The sequence below is a fragment of the Corapipo altera genome, unplaced genomic scaffold, assembly GCF_003945725.1.
Source record: "Corapipo altera isolate COAL_440 unplaced genomic scaffold, ASM394572v1 56, whole genome shotgun sequence".
Lineage (NCBI taxonomy): Eukaryota > Metazoa > Chordata > Aves > Passeriformes > Pipridae > Corapipo > Corapipo altera.
Window position 1 is genome coordinate 9,521,619 of NW_020884896.1, and position 22,609 is coordinate 9,544,227.

General features: G+C 41.9%; 1 long non-coding RNA gene across 1 annotated transcript in view; it reads left to right on the forward strand.

Annotated features, from left to right (window-relative positions):
- LOC113949402 overlaps positions 1 to 22,609 on the forward strand; it is a 40,056-nt gene that overhangs the window by 6,917 nt on the left and 10,530 nt on the right. The window contains exons 2-4 of the long non-coding RNA XR_003528443.1: positions 17,731 to 17,844; positions 19,580 to 19,695; positions 21,315 to 21,945. This is a non-coding gene — a long non-coding RNA (uncharacterized LOC113949402). The remainder of the gene's footprint in view (positions 1 to 17,730; positions 17,845 to 19,579; positions 19,696 to 21,314; positions 21,946 to 22,609) is intronic.

The window sequence follows — 22,609 nt, forward strand, 5'->3', positions numbered from 1 at the left end:
AAAACTCATTAAGCAGATTTTTTATTATTATTATTACAAAGTTCATTCATTCCTAAGAGGATTTTATGGGAGAAAAGAAGTAGGGGGAATGGGAAGAGGCTTGGAGCCCTAGAGGATGTACACTGTGCTGCCAAAGTCAATATTTCCTTTCTGTAAAAGTCAATATTTCCTTTCAGAGCCCTCAGGCTCCAAAAACAAGTATAAGAACTCACTTTTGGAAGGTTTTTGAGTTAGCTTCTCATCTGGGATGTAGGGCTTTGGTTTTTGCGTGCATATCAACACTACTGGAATTTGACTTTCTCTTTGGTGTTCTCTACCAACTTGGATAGTTATGGTACATCTCCAATGATCCTAGGTTAGTTATTTCCCCTCTTTCTTGTTCCCTTGTGTTGACAGGTGTTGGAAGCTCAGTAGCACTCTTCTCGTCAAAGTGTGGATGGGGCAAGGCTAGAGCAGTGTTGTAGTGTATCTGCTGAGTAGAGCAATCTAATCAAAGAAGCCAGAGCAATATGGTCAGAGGGGTGGGATGGTGCGGGCCCATGGAGGCAGTACAGGCTGGAGAGGGTGCATTGAATACCATGTATTTTGAGCTTTTTTGCTTGGAGGACTCTCTTGGGGTACTTGTGGTGCCCTGTTGCTGAAGGTGTGGAGGACTGCTGGGCCCAAGGCAATCCTGTGCCTAGCAGCACTGGGAAGGGTGAGCAGAGCCTCTTCCCCTTGATGTCTCCCTTCCTGCTGCATCCACTCACAGCCTGCCAGCCCTGGCAAGTGTGTGCTCACCAAGTGTTCTTGAGGCCAACAATAGCTGACAGAGAGGCTTCTGATGATGTTGGGAGGCCAGGACAAGGACTTTCCTGGTATTCCAAGACAAATTCTACCTATGGATTCAATGAGACTCTTGGTACAAGCAAAACGCAGAGGATTAAAACACAGGTCTTCTGTCTCTGCTTCCGCGCCACTTGTGCTCCTGCAACACTTGTAGGCACCTTCCTGCCTCTGCCTCAGCTCAGAACTCCTTGTTCTGCTGGGACTTCTGCACAGCTGAGGACTTCAAAGCCTTTGCTTAATTTGTGTTTGCACTTCTAAGTACTGAATGAAGGTGTTAGGCAGAGGCAGGTTCTTTCAGAGCATTTGTGTATAAACATGAAAGTTACAACCTTCTGCTCGTTGCTCCTTTCATCTTTTCAGGCTCACACATAAAATGCAGTTGGGTTTTTGAACTTTACAGAAAGTTTTAGTCGAGTGACTCAGACTCAGAAGTTCTTCCACTGAGATCCTTTTCTCTTTCTCCATTCTGTTGTTTTGTTTTGATTTTTTTTCCCCCTTTTTCTTCAGCTTCCCTTCTTACTTTCCCCCATTTAATCCTTGTCAGCACAAGTTTCAGATGGTTTTGGTGGACATCTTGTTGCAGTGTTGCTTTGCAGTGTATTAGGGTCCTGCACCTGGGGGCCTCATTTGTTACAGCCTCCAAATCTGTCCACTGCACAGTCCCTGTGACCTCCGCTGTGGGCAAAATTTGTGGAAAAGAGAATTTTAGTACTGGGTTACTAGTTTAGCTACAGATAGCCATGGGGAGAGGTACTAAGGATATCTCTTCATTGACAAAAGATAGAGCACAGAAGATTAAATTTCCCCCTTTTCAGATTCCTCTCACTCCTGATGTTTGGGAGGGTATTCAAGGTCAAGAAATATTTCAATCAAAAGGTGAGAATTGGAACAGGATTGGCAGTGATCTATCTCAAAGGGAGATTCCTTCGAATGCTGCCATGTCATCCAGCAACACAGAAAGAAATTCTGCTCTCTCAGGTTCCCAGAACTTTTTGGCTGCCTTTTTTTGTCACTTTTCAGGTAGTTTGGTCTATTTACACTAAGTTTCATTTCTTATATTGATACCAACTTGAAACCAGCTTTGGCACATAAAATGGCACCAATAATTTGAACTGTTGGCACATATATGTCTAGGTTACAGTGCCTGTGTAACTATGGGAAATATGTTAATATCAAAACCAGAGGTAGGATCAAGGAGTCCCGAGATATTTTGTACTTTACCCACTAGATAAAAGATATAGAGTTGCTCTAAATACGTAGGTCAGTGACATGTGTTATTTATTTTGCTGAACCTTATGTTAGTCCCAATTTTCTTTTAACTTTCTGACCTAAATCTGAACAATGAACACCCTAGTTACAAATATCTTCTTGCAGATATTTAGGCATGAGGACTTCCATGAGTGAATTGCTCTGGTGAATTTCAGGATGAACCCCATAGGCATAAAGCTCTTCTTGGAAGTTTTAATGATTTGCTGGGCTTGACTTTTGTGTCAGCTGCAATCTCATAATTTAACTGACAATGATGTGTACTGCTGCAGCTGTTTGTATTCCAGTACTTACTCTGTGAAGTATTGTCAAAAATTTGCTTCTTCAAAGGTTATAAAAAGCTTACATCCTTGAGGTATGCTTTTGCATTTTTTTTTCCTAATGTTGAGAGCAGTGGCTTTAATTTAACTCTTCTGTGCCTGAAATGCAGCTTGCTGAACTCCATTGTAATTACTTCAATGGCTTGACTTACAGTGCTCAGCCTGTATGTGGAGACAAAAATATCCTTGTATTCTGCAAAGTGATTAGCTCTTCTACATGATTACCAGTGTGACATTCACTCCCAGAGATCTCTACAGTTTCCTGGGGTTCAGATACTGGCCACGTTGATTAGACTGGGCCAAGGATACAGGATGTTAGGTGGAATTTTGTATATTCTTTTAAAAAGTGTTTCAGTGAGGATTGTCCTTGTTCAGATTGTGTCCGTTGCCTTGGCATAAAAGTGCAATGCAAGCTTTCTTTTGAGGTCCACAAAGAATTCCTTAAAATTATGGTCAGATAGTTGCAAGCAATGAAATTATCATCTCTCAGGTGAGGGGATGCAACTTTTTGCATACATTTTTGCTGACCATTTCCAGAAAAGGTTGTTTAAGATAATCCATTTCATGCTGCATTGCAGGATGTTGGAAGCACTATAGCTTTCAATTTCTGTGGCTCAGCTAAGGGAAAGTAAATTATTTAAATATGTATTAGTATCAGTATAAATTCAATATATATCAGTATTGAAAATCATTCTTGGTTACTGGGGATGTGTGACCATACCTTTGCTAACAAATTATAAAGAAACCTTAGAAATCTGAGTTTGTTGCTGAAAGGAATGCTTTTCAGATGCTTTTTCCCCCATTAATTTTTTTTTTAATTCCTCTTGTTACGCTTTGCTGAAAATCTTCTCTGTTGTCTCAGGGGGTTGGTGGAGGGACAATGTGATGATGCTTAGCTGAAGAAGTCCCATGTCTCATGAAGCTCACATCCTCCCTAGCCTCACTTGGCATCTGGACAGCAGCCACCCACATGTGGCACATTAAAGGATTAAGACCTTAATGACAATTTTAAAATGCTGTTATTAAATGGGGACTTCCAACCTGTAGAACACTTGAAAAATAACATTTATAAAACTGCTTCCTGAGCAGTATATTCCCTTTTCCATTATCTCATCTATTTGTGTACTAATAGCAATTCTTCTGCCTTTCTGCTCAGTCTCTACTTGAGCAGTTCAACATTGAACTCATGGTTCTGTGTTTTGTGCTGTAAGATTTTACTTATACTTTAAAAAAATGTTATCTCAATAATTAATTAGAGATAAATTATTGAGAAAGCAGCAGCAACTGCAAAGGGAGAGTGTTCTGTATATGAGAGACTTTTAAAACAGATATCTTTGCAATATCATAGATATATATATATATTTCATATTCAGTTATCAGAAGGAAACTTATACTTGTCCAGAATTTGATGCTTCATGTGATACCACAAACTACTGAAAAAAGAGCATTTCCTCTCAAATCATATCTATAACCGACATCTGTTAAAAATATCTCATAAGTGAAAAACATACTAGTGTATCTAGACTACACTTCTGTGAAGGAATTCTTGCAAATCTAGGAAGAACAACTTTACTATCAGGGAAACTATGTGAAGAGCAGATATAACTTTGAAATTTTCTGCTAATTTGAAAATATGTATAGAATCTGAATATTCACATATATTAGTAACAGACTTGGAGTTATTACAAGAAAGTTAGTGAAACTTCAATGCCTACTGATAGAATCTTTAACCAAAGTTTTCAGTATGTTTTCTGATGCAAACAGGACTCCTACTGAGCTTAGTATCTTCTTGTGTATCTCTAAACTGCAGTAAGGGTTTGGATATCCTGTCTTAGCCCAAGATAATGGGAGCTCTGCTACATCCCTTCCGGGCCACTGAATCAAGGAATGGTTCAGGCTGGAAGGGACGTCTGGAGGTTGCCCAGTGCAAGCTCCAGCCCAAAGCAGGGCCAACTCCAAAGGCAGGTCAGGTTGCTCAGGATTTTGGGCTGAGTATGGAGAGTCCACAAACTCACTGGCCCTGTATTTCAGTGGTAAAGTCTTCCACAGTGAAGATTTATTTCTTTGTATCCTTGTGGTCTTTGTCTCTCATCATATCCTTGTGATTCTACAAGAGGAGCCTGGTTGCTTTTTCATAAAATCCTTACAGGTAGTAGAAAACAGCTACCAAATTCCTCCTTAAGCTTGTCCTCCCAGAGTTATTACCTGTGCCTTCAGCTCCCAACCACACTCATGGGCCCTTCCCAGGATGTCAGCAAACCATGTTACTTCTTGTATGTTACTTCTCAGAGTGATGAGAGTGGACTGTTTCTTCAGCTCAAGTGACATACCAGGTATGTCTGAGCTCTGAGCAACGTTGGCCAAATCCAGAAACATATGTAGTTTTATTTCCAGATCTCTGAATAAGTCTGCATTGGTAATATATGTTGTCTACTCTTACATCTCTGAAGAGAGCTGGCTTTGAAGGGCTAAGTGTGGCAGGAAGAGTCTTCCTCTTTAATCTGACTGTAAAATATTTCAGAGTTTAGACTATGGAAGTAATTTCAGGGCCTAGTTCATCACCACTTCTCTCTCCCAGAAAACCCATCTTCAAAGAGCTGCTCTTTGCTTTCTATTCTAAAGGAAATCCAATTTTCAGCTAAGCTATCAACTACATTTGGCATAAAACATGGGCCAATTTCACTTCTCGGCTACTTGAAGGAGAGATGATGCCAAGGCTGAGCTTCTGTTTTCATGGAGAACAACATAAAAACCAGGCTCCTTGTTAGCAACACAAAAAGCTCCGTATGGGGAAATGAGCTGTCTTTGGAATGGCACAACTGATATTTTAGCCTCAGGATCCTTTTCTAAAGGTCACAGCACAATTTTATACCCAGAATATTGCAATGCATTTAAATATCTGAGATTGAGGGTAAACAAGATCTACTAATGTAAAACAGAAATGAAGAAATCACATCTACCTTCCTCATGCCAGAATTGACTCATCCAAGGACTAACAATTACAAGCAGTGGGAAAATAAAACTGGCCTTTCAATGCCATGACCTTGGATTTCAGACCTTCCTCACTACACGGATGATGATAGCCTCTACAGGGAGATAACTGGTTTAGTGGATGGGAGGAGAGGGGTGGATGTTGCTTATCTTAACTTTAGGAAGTGTCTTTCAACACTGTTCCCCATTAGGTCCTCAGAGACAAGCTGATGAACTAGGGGGCCAATAAATAGAAATGACATGAGGTGAAACTGGCTTAATGGCTGGACCCCAAGGGGTGACACCAGCAGTACTAAGTCCTGCTGGAGGTCAGCACTAGTAGTGCTCTCTAGGGGTTGACACTGGGTCCTACATACTGTTTAATATTTTCGTTAATTGCCTTTGTGATGGGACAAAGTGTACTCGCTTCAGCAAGTGTACATGATACAGAAGTGGCAGCAGTGGATACCCTGGGTGAGTGTATCCCTGCTGTTCAGAGGGACTGAAGAAATAGGGGAAAAAATGAGCCAACAGCCATCTCTTGAAGTTCAGTACAGGAAAAGGCCGTGGTGAGATTGGTTGACACCAAGTTTAATGTGAGGCAGCAATGTGCTCTTGCAGCAAATAAAGCCAATGGCATCCTGGGCTTTATTAAAAAGCATATTTCCAACAGGTGAAGGGAGGTGATTCTTTCCCTTTATTCAGCACTGTTAAGACACATCTGGAGTCCTGGTTCAAGTTCTGGGCCCCCCAGTGCGACAGAAATGGACATGCTGGATCAAGTCCAGCAGAGGGTGATGAAGATGATCAGGTGATTGGAGAATCTGGCACATTAGGAGAGGCTGAGAGACCTGGTGTTGTTCAGCTTGGAGATGAGAAGGCTCAGAGAGGTTTTGTCCATGTGTACAAACACGTAAGGAGGAGTAAAGAAGATGGAATCAGAGTTTTCTCAGTGATGTTCATGGACAGGATGAGAAGCAAAGGGCACAAACTGAAATACAGAAAATTTCATTTAAACATAAGAAAGATCACTTTTACTGTGGGGCTGGTTCAACACTGGCACAGGCTGTCCAGAGAGGCTGTGGAAGATCATTCTTAGAATTGTTAAATACCCACCTAGACACCCCTGAACAACCTGTGGCAGCTGACCCTACTCTGGGTAGGGCTCTGGAGGATCTCCAGAGGTGCCCACCCACCTCACCCATTCTGTGATGCTTTGATTGGAGTATGCAACCAACTTATTTTAGCAACGAAGAAAACAGGATGTTATCTAATGCCAAATATCATCAAGGCCACTAGGAACTGATAAATCCTGAATACTGCTTTGAGACAAATTCAAAGCAAGACTTCACTGTAGCTGAGAATATATGTTTATAGCACAAAATTATGATGGGCTCATCATCATTTAATTGTTAATTGTTCTACAGCAAAATGCAGGCTTTTTTGCAAACATTTTTGTCCAAGGAAAAACATCTTTGTTAAAGTATTTGAATCTTCAAAACATGTCAGTCAATTTATCTGTAGGATGGTAAACTCTGCAAATCACTCTCATGACTATTTCTTACTAAAGAATCAATGAAATTGAAACTATCTCAGTGTGCATGTATTGACTTTTATTCCTAACACTGATTTAACTGTAAAGGCCTATTAAAGTAGAGATCTAAACATCTACCAAGGAGTTCACTTAGCTCTTTAAAAAGCATACAATACATAGAAGAGAATATAGGAAAGTGATAGAAAATACAGGTTTACAATGTAAATGTAAAGGATAATAGGTGTTCATTGTGCGAAATCTTGCTGAATAGAAAATGCCTTGAGTGAGAATAGGATGAAAGACAAAGTTTTACTGCACTTTTGCCTAATAGAAGATGAATAACTGAGTTCCACCAGAAGTTTGAATCAGTATTGAATGTGAAAGCTGGATGTGAGTCTTAATCTGATGTCTTCATCATAAAACAGTCCTTCCTTATGCTATACAGAGAGGGGTATAAGCTGTTCCAAATAAACTCTGGACTGTGCACTTGAACTAAGGAGCATAAAGGAGGAGACACCACTGTGCAAGCAGCCATAGAGTGGCATGAAGATAGATGGTGTCTGGGATGAGATGGGGCTAAAAGAGGAGAAGAAGCATTATGTTTTTTTCCATTGCAATGAGTTATGTAAAGCAGAAATACACACATAAACTGAAGATTTTTTTTGCTTTCCACTGCCACAAAGAAGGCATGTAGCAGCTGCACAATTAAAGCAACCTGGCTCCTCTCATGCACAGGGAGCAATTTCCTTGCAGAGGGAAATGCACTCACGTGTGCACACACACACTTTTTAAAATGGTTTAAAAATGTTGTATTTGACTTCCTGGCCAGTTTGAACATTCTCTTCAAAAATAGCTCTCATGACTGCAGGCTGGCAGAGCTGTTCCTGCCTTGATTTAAATGGGAAAACTCAATTAGGGTTTGAATCTGTTGCACTGAAATGGAATTGTCTCTTGCAGGCAGAGCTCAGTCACGGACACAGAGAAGCATGAATGAGAGGAGAGGGAGAGAAGGAGGTTGTGCCTTTGTGGAGGGCAAGTTGTGGAAGGCTCTGGCCTAGGATTTTCCATGTGATGCCACTCTGGAAAGGAAACTTCATTGCCCTTCTCCAAACATGTTCAAGGAACAGTTGCTTGTACGCTTTTGCTCTCCAAACTCCTCCATGGCTGAAGGATCACTGCTGAGTCTGGGGGTGGCAGGAACTGGGCACTGAGCAGCTCACAGGCACAGAGCAGTGACTTAATGAGGATGACCTCCCTTTGCTTTGCTGCTCTGGCTTTCAACCAGTCTCCACCCTTTCCCAGGCTCTTTCTTTCAGGATGCTATTTGTATTTCAGTAGCCTAGAAATGTTTGTGAGGATCTTGGCAGGGCTGAAGTTTGGGCACTGACAAAATGGCTTTTGAGTGGCAGTTTCACCACAGGATCACCCTCTCCATCCCTCCTTGCCCCTCAATGTGTCCCACTGCAGTCCCATGTCTCTCCTTGTGGTCTCCACAGCAGGCTGTTTCCAGCTGTGAAGGAAGACCTTTCAATAATGCCTCTGCTCTTGGGAGCCCTGAGCTGGCCCCAACATTTTTCTCATCATTGCACATTGAGATATATGTCGAGAAATGGGCCTGCTCCCCCTTGCCTCTCTTATCTGGGATCTCAGCCTGAGCACTGGTTTCCACATTCTGTCTGAGTTATTCGTGTTAAACTGCTCCTTGCAAATAGAAACTTCCAGCACAACTTCTTTCATCCATGGCTTGTGTTTGTGTGTGTGAGAGAGAAAACAGGTTCATTTACATCAGAGCAGCTGGCTCCTCTGATCTGCCACCTGGAAACTTGGCTGACAGGGATGTGTGTCTGCAGATGGGCAAGACCTGTGCTCCCCTGGCCATACCTGTCTCTGCCCTTGTCACCCTGCTGCAGGGAGAATGGGTACCTCTTGTCCCAATCCTTTGGGACTTGCTGGATGCTGTTATTGGATGTTATGGATTGGGAAGAGGATGCACAAGTCCTAGCAGTGCAGCAGGCTCCAGGGATCTTCTTGCAAAACCTGCAGAGAAGAGATTCAAGTGTGTTCATTGAAACAAACCAGGAAAAAGGCTTGTGCATGGATGAGATGGGGCAGGGGGCAGGCAGGGTTCAGGCCTGCTCCTATCCCATGCCCTGCCCTGACTCTGCCATTTGGTACCACAGTTATGGACACCCAGCTGGAGGTGTGGACTGCATTGCCCTTTGCTGGGGGGAGAAGGACAATAGTGATAACATGTTTTTACTGAATAACTGTTCTGCAATAAGCTGTTGCAGAAGAGGTGTTTAGGCCTTCCTTTGGGTATGTTGTGCAGGTGAGACCAGATGAAGATGAAAGAGTTTTGACAGCCACACACTCAGAGGAGCCCTGTGTAAGGGTCAGTGCCCTGCACTGACACGTGGTTACAACCTGTCTGTCGTTTGAGCAAATACCAGTTAATGCTGAAAACATTCCCACTGTAAACTCCTGCTGCTCTTGCTTGCATAGATGGATGCACCTGTGAGCTCTGAACAGAGACATTGCTGCATGTGCTCGAGTTACCCTGTCTTTGAGACTGTTAAAATGCTCACACTGAGGCAGCCCAGGGATGTTTGACCAACTGCGACAGTTACTATAATAGAACTTTCCACACTCCAGAGAGACATTCCATAGACTTTTGGCTTCTACCGGATTAATTTTTTTTCCCATCAATAGGTTGGGATTTTCACTGGTGTCAGCTTCAAAAGAATAAAGGAGAGAGTTTGGAAAAAATGCCATATATGACTTTTGATGGGCTGAAAAGGCAAAGTCAGTTAGCAAGACAAGAGCCCTCATTCTGTGCTGCAAGGGAATTTTCTAAGGAGGGCTTTCACAGGTGTCTGTGACGCTTTTGCAGGAACAGGGAGGAACCCATCAATGCCAAAGCTGTGATCGGACCAGCAACTACCTGATATTCCTGGGGCTGAGTAGGGCCCTCAGCAAATGTCAGAGCTTGTCAGCGAGAAGGGCAGATTGTTCTCTCTGTAACGAATCCCGTAGATTTCTGAGATGGGTAGGGAAATTTTCCAGAAAGGTGTTCTGAGAAAAATTAAATGAGCTGTGGGGGCAAAACAGTGAAGATAAAGAGCCACCTCACAGCTCAGACTGTGGCTCCTGCAGCAAGAATAGTGACTGCACTACCAGGGAGAAACCCCAGGATGGAGATGGGGATGAGATGGGAGCAGGGAGGCTTGAGAGGGAACTGTTCCCAGCCTGCAGCTGAAGTTTTAATGATCTCGGAAGAGAAAGAGCTAAAATGAAACAAAGAGCTTTGCCTGCCTTGATCTTCTGTAGAGAGACACAGAAGGCACTTCAGCACGGCTTGTCTGCAAAGCCCATCACCCCCCAGGGCAGGTCTGCTGCCTGCTCTGCTGCTGGGTCACTTCCCCAGCTAATGCTGCTGAGAGGAATCCCAGTCCCCCCACCAAAGTGAGCGAAGCGCTGGGGCCAGCTGGAGGCAGGAGAAAGGAGGTTTCGTTCTCCCACTGTGCCCATGGAGACGGGCTGCCAGCAGCCAGCAGTGACCGGTTCAGAAGGACCAGGTGAGGAAAAATCCAAGGCTGAGTGGAGTGGCAAGTGGCGGGGCTAGCTCTGTGCAGCCACAGAGCCCTCTTGTGTTGTCTGCTGGGTTGCAGACCAGGCAGATCAGTCTGTTCCCTTCACAAGACCCAGCAGGGTAAAAAATTAGTGTCTGAGGGTTTTTCCACCTCGTTTAGAGTTTTCAGCTTGTGGGTATTTCTAGAAGTCAAGAATGGAATGAATGAAATGATCTGGGTCCCCCTTGTCTGTAGTTCACAACTTCTGTGAAGTTCGTACAGCAGGATGAGGAATTTACTCTGGAGTTGTTCCCATGGTGTTAACTATTATTAATTGATTGACTTTCCAGACAATACTATGGCTTCTTGCAGAAACCCAAGCCCAAATAACTTATTGTTTCAGCCTAAAGAAATCTATAAAAATTGTTTTTCTTACAAAAACTCATGTTCATTTCTTTTTTCCTGTGGAAAATAGCTACTTTTTCCTTTTTTTTTTCTTTTTAAAGTAAAGTCTAAAAAACACCCTTAGGCTGAACTGTCAGGTCTCTGAAGGCTTAAAGTTCAGGCAACCTTCCTTCAGACAATATTAGAACCACAATGGGCTATTCTACCCCAAGTTTTTTCTTCTGACCTGTGTGATCATTGCTACAAAACGAAAAATTGTTAGAGAAGAAAAAGGAGACAAGGTTTTACCAGCCACATTTTCCTTTTATAAAATAGGGGTTATAGTCCCTTCCTTGGTCCTTTATGCTTTCCTGGTGCTGCTGTGGAATGCCTAAGTCTCTGCCTAAGTTTAAGGCAGCAAATAACCCCCTTCACTGCAGTCTCCCTTTAAGGGAAGCCACCTCAGGCACAAGGACTTTGTGCGGTGGAGGCTAAGGAAGTACCAGGAAGCCCTGCTCCAGTGGAGTCCCCAGAGAGACAGTACCGTCTTCCCCTGGCACTCATACATCATTGGACGGGTTCCCAGAAATCACAAGCAGATTAAACATTGCAGGATCTTTTCCCTTGCAATGGCACAGGTATGCTTGCCTCTCTAAAGGTTTCAGAAAGTATAAAGATGGTAAGGACTATTAGATCATTTTAATTTGCTCAATGATGGTTTTGTGTAAACTCTTAACTACACATTAATCACCAGCAGGTACCACCAGCAAGGAAAAAAGATGCCATCAAAGCTAAGAATGTTTTAAAACTACTGTGGGAGGAAAAAAAGGATGGAAAATGCTTGTGAAAATATATACCATGCTGCAGAAAAATGCAAAAACTGTCCTTACCTCTGTCTGCACTAAATTACAATCAATCTGAACAGAGAGAAAATTATTTCCTGCATTCGGAACCAATGGTCTCCAAAACCTTGATAATACAAACAAGGACTATATGAGTCAATCATCCAAATACAGTGCAAGGGAGGTCTTGTTTTCAATCACATCCATAAACAGCAAACAGAGCTGTGTGTCAGAATCTGTTCTTTTCCTATTTACAGCCAGTTGAATAGACTCTTTTTGTATATGTCTAATATGCTTCTGAGGTTAGGAAGAGGTTATGAGAGTTTAGGAAGCTGATGTGTGTTTTGAAATTTCCTATACACTTAGCTTTCCTTAATGTTTCAAGATGTTGTTACATTAAATTAAATGATTCCGGTGATGATGCTATGTATGTGTCATCTTCTATTTCAGTAATGTATCTTATGTTTTAGCTGCTTAGGATTAGTTTTTGGATAACCATTTTTCTCTACACTGTTGCCAGCATGATCCTATTTGATCTCAGTGTTGGTAACAGAAATGTAAGAATGTGGACTTAGTGCTCCCTTTAGTTTACACTGGTGCCACTTTTAACCTGAGCTGTTGCATTAGCACCTTACTAAAATATTTGGATTTTTTTTAAGATCTTCCCTTCAAAATTTAAGTAAGTTAAATCATGAAAATATTTCTACTCATTACAGATTTGGGAAATACTGCATTATTTCAGAACAAAAATCCTGGGTCTCATTTTTTCCTCATCCTCAGAAAATGTGTTCATAAAATACCAGAAAATATATAGATTTGAAAAACAATCAAAAGAGCTGACTATTACAGCATGATTTTTTGCTGTTGTGTTGTTGTGTCAAGACAAATAAGGTGCTGCCCAGGATATTCCCTGGCATAGCTCTAGTAGTGCTTTTTTGGTGGGAGGCAGATCCTTAGCCTGGCCCATGATAAATAAAGTTAATATTTCATCTATTTACTGGTTCTTTTTCTCATTGTCTTCTTGCAAATCCACCCCTTCTCCCACCAACTGTAGTTGAATTGGCTCTCTGTATTAGGTTCTTAGATTCCCCCACCAAATGTTCTCTGTCTAATGTTATTTAAAAACACCAAGAGCAAACTAAAGCTTATAGGAGAGGTCAAAGAATATCTTCTTGTGCCAGATTGTGTTGTGGCTATCCTGAAAGCTATCAGGTGGGTGTTGCAGACACACATATTCTTCACCTTTTAAATCTGAGGAAAATTTAAGGAACTGCTACAAGGTGATCCCTAAAACCTTCCAGTCCAGAGGACGAGAGAAGTTTCATTTAAACGGACAGCCAGAGAAAGAAGCTGAAGTGCCTATGCTGTGATTCTCACCTCTAGGGAAGTCTGTAAAATTGGCACAGATTTTCAGGATTTACATCTGAAACATGAATTTTGCTTCTCTGATCCTACTTAACTCTTGGCATTGGGTATGTTTTCATGGATTACTTAAAAAAAAAGGTGTTATTTGGAAACTATCTGTGTGTGTTTCATGTTACCCTTGCCAGAAGGTGTCTCACTTGCATGATCATTGCAAGAAACTGTAGGTTCATTTACACTCTAGGAGATATCTTTAGGTGCACTACATATTACTAGTTTGGTTTAAGATGATGTATTGCAGCCAGTCAGTAAGATAATTAAGAGAATATATTAACCTAACTGGGGTATTGTGAGTACAAGGCTTGAATAAGCACAGTACATCTCACAAATTCTAGTTAGCAGCAGAAATATTTTTTCCAAGGTAGATTGTATTGAAAAGACAGAAAACCAATAAAGAAAAGGGGAAAAGAAAGAAGGAGGATGAAATATAAAAAACTGACTAGTAAAGGGAGAGAAGGTATTCAAGTACTGCAGTGATTGGAGGAGGTGAAGGAGATGGGAGAGGATGGGAGTTTGTGTATAAGGGAGAAATAGAGCAGTAGGGGAACGCATTCTTGATGGAAGAGGACGTGGCAGTGGAAGGAGGAGATCTGAAGGAGAAGATCTCTGGTTAGAGGAAAGGGTGTAACTAGGAAGAGGGACCAAGTGTCTCAGGCTCGTGCTAATAGCTCTGCCAGTTGTCACATCCCTGGGTTGCACTGGTCCCTTACCCAGCTGAATCCCATCCTTGAGAGATGTTCTCCCAGGGCTGAGCCCTGCCCTGGCAGGAGGCTTTGTAGCTCCAACTACCAAGTAATTAGCTCACTTGAGAACAGGAGATATGATGGAATAAGGGAGAGAGAGAAAAGCATAGTGAAGAGGTTGCTTTAATGAATTTGGCTTTCCTCATTGAAAGTTTGAAGGCATGAAAGATGTTTTCAAGGAAGCAGGAAAGCTTGCTTAAGGAATGGATTATTCAGAGCTTAAAAAGTGCTGATTACAAATTGCTCTGTGTGTGCTTTAGGTTGTTAAGTGTAAAGAGCTCTTAATAACTAAGCTAATAAACTCCTCAGTGTTTCACCTTGATATTTTTATTTATGTCTTTAGAAATGTGGTAACTTGCTGCATAAATAGCAAGGCATATTTTGTCTTGAAGCAAATGATAAACACACTAAAAAGTTTCTTCAACATAGCAAGAAGTGAAGATTTATTTCATTTATTTTATTGGCCTTTGGTATCTTTTGTGTTTCCCATTGTCCACAAGGGAACATAAACTTTACCAGCATGTTTTTTGTGGAGTATTTAGCAGATCCCTGTTTGCATCCAAGTGACATGAAATCTGCCAACACTCATGTGGAAGGAGGGAGGTACTTTAAAATGTGAATTAATTTAAAATGCTTTAGGATTTAGGAATTTTTAAAAAAATCCTAGGCAGCTAACTTGATTCCTTAATTCCAAATGAAAGCTCTTGCCATCTTCTGTTTCAAAACCAGTTCATAGACTGCCTTGCAAATAAGGTCTTTTCCTGAGAAGGTGAGAGTTTGCAGTAAGTTCCCTTTGTTTGGCAGGCAGAAAGACCTCTTGAAAAAGCTGTTATCCAGATACTTTTAATGCCTTCCCCCTGAGGCAAGCAGAGCCTATTTTGACTCTACTTATTGATCTGTTTTATGAAAACAATTACAGTAGCATTCATAGGCTTTGAAAGCCATAAGCAAAGATAATGCACATACTTCACTTAATTCAATAAGTTTGGTAGGGGGTGTAATATACCTCTTGGAGTGTAGCTTGAGGAAATCATCTTGATTAACACTGCTTGAGGAGGCTCTGATAATGTATTTAATAATAACAGCAATAAAAATAAGGCTCAGTAAACTACCTGTTTTATGTGGTGGTACAAAACCCCTACTCTCTGCAGTCATGCACATTGACCTTGGCTGGCCCCAGACCTCCTCTGGGCCCATGCCTTTGGGAAAAGTGGGAAAAAGTGCATCCCTGTCCTTCTCCTTTCTATTGAGATAGCAGATACTTCAGGCAGGAACTGCCTCTGGCTGACTCTGCACAGCACTCACTGAAGTAAGGTCTCATTTTAGCTGGGGCTCTCAAGCATTACAGGAGTACAAATAATTTTATGTAATGATTTCATTTTGTTTCCAGTCCCGGGCTTTGTCCAGAGACTCACAGTGGAACTATTAGGCATGTCTGGAGTTGTTATGAACCTCTTCCCCCAAAAGTGATTTATCTGACTGAGTGTAATACAGTGTAATTGTACGCCAGCCTCTGACTATTCTTCTAGGAAAGCTCAGCTCCTGCCCTTCTGAAAGCCATCTCAGGATAAATAAAGACAGGACTGCTCTAAAACCAGACACTGTCCCTTCAGGCTTGGCTGGCATCGTAGAAAGAAAAGGCATGCTACCTGGATGCATATGTTGTACACCCACCTCTAGTACCATTCTCGTGGGATCTGCCCAGCTGCTCAGGTCATTTGCCACATTTTCAAACTTCGACAGCATGTCATGTCAAAAATGAAACGCTCAGTGGATCAAAAGTCTCCAAGAGACCACGAGCAGTCACAAAGTTACATATTCACCTCAACCTGTTCTGTTCTCTCCAGCTTTAAAACAAAGTTTCTTCTTACCTTTGGAAAGGAATTTGAGCCACAAGGGTGGGGAAGCAGTTGGCTTTGGGTACGAGTATTCAGGAGTATGTGGTTCCAGCCAGAGATGGTGAAAACAAGCACGACAATGATTACAAATGCATTTGAGGGCAGAAGCCCAGTCACTAGATGAAATCTCTCTATAACTAGTTGTCTTGAAGTTCTGTAGTTTCAGTGAATTTTAAAACATATCTTTTCAGGGCATCCTCAAAATATTGACCTCTGGTGAGAAAGATCCTCATTTGCTGAAATAATCAGTGCTTGGCATAAACAGCCTCAGAAGCCTAGAGGCCTCCCTGCTTGATGTGCAGCAGAAATACCTTTCTGGATTATGTGCCCATTAACATGAGCTGACCAATGCAGTCAAGGCACACATGTTTGTCCTGCCAGAACATGTGAATATATGTGATAAAAATTAATATTTGGGCAGGGATCAAAATTACATGAAAAATACCATTTTTTTCTTTCAATTAGTTTTGTACTTGAATTCTTGCACCCAATTCCTTGCATACAAGACTGCTCCTGTGAAGGGGCTACTGGGCTTTTTGCCCAGTGCTCAGCAAGATAAAGTCTGGCAGATTTGCTGTGTGCTGGCTGCTGTCCCTCTATCACTGAAAGATGCAGCCTCCATGGTCCAGGGTAGTGTCAGTAAGGACAAGAAACATGAAGAATGTCTACACAAGAACACTCATACTGACAAATACAGAGAGCGTCCTTTCTCCCTTCGCCACAGCCCTAGACTGAATGAATTTAATGCCCAGCAAAATACACTGGTAGCTGTGGGGCTTTGCTTCATACAAGCAACTGACAGTTGGTCCCACAGTTTTGTTGGGAATACCACACTCTCTCTTTCCCCCCCTCCTTCTCTTTGTCCTGCCTGTCATTTTTGTTTGTTTGCTTGCTTGCTTTGGTTTCTCCTTCTTGGCATGGGAAAGTTATCATATTTGGGATATAGATTTCTGTGATTATGAAAAGCAAGCAAAAACTTTAAAAATGTGATTGGAGGCTCAAAATTCACGATCTTAAGCTTGTTCAAGTGAGCAAGACTGGTCAAATAGTGAGTACCAGTGATCTGCTCTTTTGAAGCTTATAACTATCTTCATGGAATAGACTCTGCTTTAAAGCAGGTAAAATGTACCACCTCAGAAACTCTTCACACTGACAGGAACGAGGCGTGCAGATTGGTAAAATCTGTCCATGTTATCCCTGGTGTTTTTCTCAAGTACAAGCATTTGTTCTACTTTGACTTTAATTAGTCCCTCATAGTGCCACTCTGACAGACTAAATTAGGTGTCAGTAATAATATACTCTGTAAATGCAATCATTTTGTATATACAGAAATTCCATGCCAAAGCTGTGATTGTTTTCCATCTCTATTCACTGCACGTCATTATGTAATAATATTCTAGAAATAAGTGCAAAACACTGGCTGGATCTTAAACTGTGCCATTTATCAGTTGTTACTCCTGGGCTGTTACTGATGGCTAATCCACAGGACAGTGTCTGCTCCTCAGCCAAGTGATAGAAATGTTTAATATGGGGGATAAGGTATAGCAATTAGAACCACAGACTACTTAGAGCTGATCTGTTTATTTCGTGGAGCTGATCATGAAGTGCAGGCACTGAGATTTTTTGCAAACGTTTTCCTGTCTGCTATGTTTCTTAAGCTATGATTTTCAAAATGATACCCAAATCCACTATACTGTCCATGTGCCCCAATTATGAGTCAAAATCAGTTCAAGCCAATTCCTTTCATCTGATTGTGTGAACTTCATCTGAGATACTTGGTCTGTCTTAGATTGCAGCCATCATGTCAACTGAAAGTCTAGGGCTTGAGCTCAAGCATAAGTTCAAGCTGCAAGCTAACATATAGGCTGTCAAGTGAGATTTTAAGATCATAATTGACCTTTGAGGTATTTATAATATTAAACACATCATTTGTTCTAATTAAACCTATTTGCAGTCCAGCAGGTCATCAAAACAGAGCTTCTAGTCCTGCTCTGACTCCTGTATTAACCAGAAGACACCAAGAAACAGAGAGCCTGCCAATTCCCTTTGCTGATTGTCCTTATCCCAGGTAATGCTTATAGTTAAATAGTTGTGTACATTTTGCTGATGAGACAATGGAGAATCACAAGAAGACAGAACAATATTTGATCAGTATTTGTAGCCTGTAAAAGGTAAACCCTTCCTTTTTACCAAGGAAAAGATGCTGATTCCTACTTCAGCAGATGTTTTGTAGGAAGTTGAGGAGTATACCCCTGTTCCTAACCAAAGTCCTCTTTCAGGTTAGATTTTCTTGTAACTGACAATGCAAAAGGTGGAAGTGATCACTGTATGTCGAGACTCCTCTGTGCCATTTCAGAAAGAGCTGCAATGTAAGAAGTAGAGTACTATGTGCTTTTCATAAAAAATTTTAATAGGGACGCTTTGTTTATTTTTCTTCATATTAGGTATACTTTGAATTTAGAAATTCATTGGCAGAATTTAGAAAATTCTGGGTAAATAGCAAGTCAAGTGACAAGTTTTTATCTGTTTGTTTTTTTATCGTTGTAAAAACGGAGTTATGTCTTTTTCTGTGTTCACAGGTTTCTCCTTCTTTAAACCCAAATTCCGTACTGCAGGGAAATTAAACAGGAGACACATTTTTTTTCTCATGTTTTGTATTGTCTTGTTCTAAAATGTGCTGCTTATTTGAAAATATTCCATATTAGTAGGAACTCTGCAGAAATAACAGACTTCAATTTGTCTAGTGGGCTGTTACCTGAAAAGAGAGAAAGTCTTATTGTGTCTTCTCAGTGGTGGCTGCTTTCTCAATAATGAAACATGAAGAACAATTTTCTTACCTTGCAGTTATACAAACCTTTCCTACAAACAGTAGAAAAATGAGAAACTTCAGAAAACTTCCCAAACAAGACTTCTAACCATTCTTCAAGCCTCCCAGGCATCAAGGAGCTTTGCAGATCAATGCCATTATTACATGAATGAGAGGACTTCGGAAAGCCATCCGACATAGGCGGGGGTCTATGGTTTGTAGCAAATCCTATTGGAAATGAGCATCCCTCATCCCTGTGTGACTTCCTATGCTTTTCAAAAGGGAGTACTTTGAGATCTGTTTGGGATTCAGCATTTATGATGGAATCTGTAACAAAACTCAGCATGGGAACTGCAAGAAGGTGTTTAAGTAGTTTAAGTGAGAGTCAGAAACTGGTTTAAAAAGCATTTCCTGAAGGTACAATCACTTCTGGTACCAAAGTAGAAACACTTATGCATATTTCTGCACCCTGGGGCAGTTTTCAAGGGTGAAGCTAATGTTAAATCTGAACTCAAAGGGCTTTAATTTTTCTGTTTGATGGGGAGCATTCATTATGCAAATAGGATAGCCTTTGGTCAGCTGTCTATATTACAATTTTTTTTTCTATTTTTGCAAGATGCTAGTTTAAAATGGAAATTTCCCCCTTGAAGTTACCTCTTTAGTCATAGCTTTTTCGAGTGCCTCGAAAACATGAAGTGGGACACAATCAGATACAAGTATGATTAGTAAAGCCCCATCCTGGCATAAAATGAGCCTTGTTTAATTTGGCACTATCAATGTCAAAGCTCCTCCCTGACAGGGAAATTGCAGTAATCTCCACTTGTCCTTGACCTCCTGGCACAACATCCTTGGTTATCTCCATAGCTGGCCTCTGGTGTCCAGCTAAATTCCATACTTCCTGAGGTACCTTCACTCTAGGTTTCTGGGACAAGGACTGTTTGGACCAGGGTTTTCTCAGTGTTATAGTAGTAGCAAATCCCTGTATTCTGCCTTACAGTACTCTGTCCTCCTGGCATTTGATGTGGTAAGAGGGACCTCAATTCAGTCTTCCTGGCTGACATTTCCTGTGTAACCGACCCATGGGGAGTGGTGGGAGACATGGCCATGTGAGAGGTAGGTGGACATTTTGGCCTATGCTGTCCTCCATTTTTCCCATGGGAAATGGTGCATTCCATAGCTTTCCTGAATGTGGACATGCATGCAGGCATGCTTTGTCTCTTTGGTTACATTAGGTAAGCAAGGGCCTTATCCATCCCCAGCAAAGTCGAAGAATTAGGCAGAAGATAATTTGAGGACACATCTTACGCTTGTAGGGCCCATATGCCATGACCAAAGCCAATGGAGTGAGAGGATTTTAGATCTGCAGATATTTATTTCTTCTGCTGACACTTTTCTTCTTCCAACACTACAGTCTAAAAATCTTATTGGGAATTCAGGGGGTTTGACCCCCATCACTACTATGGAGTCTAGGAGCCTTTAAGAACCAGGCTTTAGCCTCTGGGGAAAAAACAGACCATAAGGAAAATGAAAAACTGAAAAGCAGGAAAAACCCTTTAGTAACTTTTATTCCCCATAGACTACACTGTCTCAGAACACGGAGGCAGGAACCGGGACATGCATCTCCAGGAGCTCAGTGAGGGTCTGGAGCAACCCCTCCCTGGTAGCAGAGGAGGAAAAGAAGCAGCCTCCTTTTTATGGTGCCTCTTGTTTAGAAGAAATCATAAATAATCTGACTTGATATCTGTGATACACTCAGGTATTTCCTCCCTGGACTGAGTTTCCTTACCCATAGCCTTCATTACTTGTGCTGGGCTGGTGGTAAAACATCTGCTTCCTAACATCCAAAAGGGATTTGTTGTGCAGTGTTAAAAAGAGCTTTCTCTGCTGAGTTTGGCTTGCTTAATTAACAGTTTGTGAAATACTTTGGATCCATCTGGAGGAAAGATCCTCCTGAAATGGAGCTCATTATTCAAACAATGCAAACCGACCTGGGTGAACAAGGGCTGGGGGACCAAACCTTGTCCATAAGGAAGATGCATGACAGAAGATGGGCGGCTTGCTGAGGGGAAAGCAGGTGGCTCTTGTAGTTGAGTGGGAGCTTCGCTCTCCTGGGGAGGTGAGCAACAGCAGGCAAGTGCTGAGACTGACAGGAAAAGTTAGTGGAAGTGCTTTCCTGTTGCTGGGCACAGCTGCAGCAAAGTGCTTTGCTGTGCTTGAATACTTAGTGTTGCTGAGCTTGCAGCTGGAGGTGGAGAGCTGCAGAGCCAGGAAGCGAAAGTTGTACACAGTGAACTTTGCTTTTCATCCAACTCTGTAGAATGATTGGGGCACATCATATCAGGACTCCAGGCTTTCAAGAGTATGGGATGAAATCAAACAACCTTGGGAGTTTTTCAGATGGAGAATGCAGAAGTAGCTGCTGAGCAGCTTGGCATATGGATGTGGCTCAGTCTCCCTCTTTTCCAAGCATTCTGCCTGTCATGTGCTGCACGTGGCTGTGTCTAAGGGCAGTCAAAGCTATTAATTCCAACTTGCCTCTCTCTTTAATGACTGGGCAGAGGAACATTGGGGCAGGACCCTTAGAATTTTGCCAGGCAACTCCCAGGGTAATGGTCCATAGCATTCACTTCACTGTTATGTCTGCTTTCTGCTTGGGCTGAGCCCTGCTCTGCTGGGCCGCTTTCTCCTTAAAGATTCCCCCTCCCTCCTGTTTTGTTTTTTTTTTTTGCCAGGAACAACCTGAGTACAGTGGTCAGAATGGATTTCTTATTGGTAAACATATTTTGGAAGGAAGAGAAGTGTTATTACCTTATCAGCAAATCATTCCAACAGGCATTTTATTCACCTGCTGCAGAGGATAAAGTAAGCTATGGGGAAAGCTGCTGAGGTGGTGGTGGCTGGGTGAACCAAAGCTGACAGCTTCATACAATGAGTGTGTTCTGTCTGGCATCTGGATCATGTTTGGTGCAGTTGCAGGGCCCTTTGAAACCTAGCATCTTATTTTTTTGACACTTGGAAAAAATAGATCCTGAAGGAGGGACAACAAGCAAACCAAATCAAAACATACTTTCCCAAAATACGCATAAACTTTCCCTTCCAGCAAGAAAATACCCAAAGGACATTGGATCTCAGCAATGAATCCAAGCCTTAAGAAGCAGGATGCATAAAACAAACAAGGCTGCCAAGGTCAGCCACATGCTTCTGGTGCCTTCATCCTTGGAGGAAATTCTGGGGCCACCAGGAAATTCCATGTTCCCGTGACATTTCAGAAACACATCAGGAGGAGGGGAGCAAGGACCTTTGCCCTTGGTCTTGCTTGGATGGACGAGTGCCACCCAGTCTGCTGTCTCCAGAGCTGAACAGGTGCAGTTCCTACACAAGTGGGGCCTGCCCTGTTTTTGTCTAAATAACGGTGGGGAGTGTTTTTGAGCTGGGGTTCATTACTGTACTGGCTAAAATAAAAACAAAGCTGTGCTTTCCCTTTTTCAAAGCAGACTGCAGGCCTTCTTCACTTTCTGTGCTAATTTTGTTCTAAGGGAATAGCAGTGGCTTTAGGGAATTTCCTGGTATCATCTCAGAATCAGACATTGATGTTGCTGGTTTTAGGACTGGATTGGTATTTTCTCTTAATTTCTTTTCAGAAATGACTTGGTGCACTGCTAACGTTGATGACCTGACATTACACAAACATGCTCAGAGTTTCACTGTGCATTCACAGTATGTCTGGGCTGTCCTTCTGTTTGGATGCAAAAAGCCATGAAAGAGCATTCATAGACATTAAGATGTATTAGAAGAAGCATTAGGAATGTTCAAGAACTGTTTTTATGATTTTCTTTTTGAAAAGAACCAGGTGTTTGATTAAAGGCCCAGAAGCTGGCATTTCAAAAGCCGTGGAGTCCTGACCACAAAGCACAATGAAAGAGAAGAAGAAAGGACACCAGGGAGTGATTTTTTCCTTTATGCCAAGGAAACATTCTGGTGTGATGACTTCTACAAGGTTATAGAAGACAGTTGTTATTCCTTCTTC